This window comes from Cebus imitator, unplaced genomic scaffold, assembly GCF_001604975.1.
Source record: "Cebus imitator isolate Cc_AM_T3 unplaced genomic scaffold, Cebus_imitator-1.0 Scaffold776, whole genome shotgun sequence".
Lineage (NCBI taxonomy): Eukaryota > Metazoa > Chordata > Mammalia > Primates > Cebidae > Cebus > Cebus imitator.
The window spans coordinates 194481-195813 of NW_016108091.1; the positions used below are offsets into that span (position 1 = coordinate 194481).

General features: G+C 43.1%; 1 protein-coding gene across 2 annotated transcripts in view; it reads right to left on the minus strand.

Moving 5' to 3' along the window:
• ASH1L (ASH1 like histone lysine methyltransferase) overlaps positions 1-1333 on the minus strand; it is a 248019-nt gene that overhangs the window by 90840 nt on the left and 155846 nt on the right. The gene's annotated exons all lie outside the window — the stretch shown is intronic.

Sequence of the window (1333 nt, forward strand, 5' to 3'; positions counted from 1 at the left end):
GTAGAGACGGGGTTTCACCGTGTTGACCAGGATGGTCTCGATCTCTTGACCTCGTGATCCACCCGCCTCGGCCTCCCACAGTGCTGGGATTACAGGCTTGAGCCACCGCGCCCGGCCAATAAAAAATCTTTTACATGCAAAATAAGTGGTATGGTTTACATGTCAATTACACCACCAAATGAGATGTATTTCTAAAACATAAGGTTTCTTCTTTTTGTCTAAGTTCAGATATTCAAGACATTTTGATAGAAATTGTGACAGTTTTGCCACTAGTAATTCATTCATTTTCTACCCTGCTGCCAGAATTATCTTAAACAAACCTACACTTTTTACATCCATCCCCCCAAACTCATTTTTGAGTTCCTATAGCAAAATAACATAAAAATGAAATATCTTAAAGTCAACTAAATATCTCAAAGTCCATGGTTCCTTATCACATGATGCTAATTATTTACCACAAGGCCACTGCATTTCAGAAGCCCTAAAATTTTAAGTTGTTTTGATACATGAAAAATCTTTGTATCCTAGAATGTGCCTTTTTATATGCTGTTCTAACTGGAATATCCTTCTCCATCTGGTAAACTACCAAACCTCTAAATCCTAACTCAACCAGAAAATATTTCTTAATTGATGGCAATTTGCTATCCCTTTGGTGCTTTAAAAATTCTCAATTAGAGGCCAGGTGCGGTGGCTCACACTTGTAATCCCAGCACTTTGGGAGGCAGAAGTGGGCGGATCTCGAGGTCAAGAGATTGAGACCATCTTGGCCAACACGGTGAAACCCCGTCTCTACTAAAAGTACAAAAAGTTAGCCGGGCATGGTGGTGCGTGCCTGTAGTCCCAGCTACTCAGGAGGCCGAGGCAGGAGAATTGCTTGAAACCAGAAAATGGAAGTTGCAGTGAGCTGGGATCGTGCCACTGCACTCCAGTCTGGCAACAGAGCAAGAGACTTGTCTCAAAAAAAATAAATAAATAAATAAATAAAAAATTCTCAATTAGAGTGCTTATTAAGTTGTACTTTGCCAAGAGAATAGGAAGTTCTTAAAAGCAAGCTAGAGCATGGTGGCTCATGCCTGTAATCCCAGCACTTTGGGAGGCGGAGGTGGGCAGATCATGAGGTCAAGAGATTGAGACTATCCTGGCCAAGATTGTGAAACCCTGTCTCTACTAAAAATACAAAAATTAGCTCGGCGGTGGCACGTGCCTGTAGTCCCAGCCACTCGGGAGGCTGAGGCAGGAGAATTGCTTGAACCCGGGAGGCTGAGGTTGCAGTGAGTCGAGATCGTGTCACTGCACTCCAGCCTGATGACTGGTGACAGAGTGAGACTCTGTC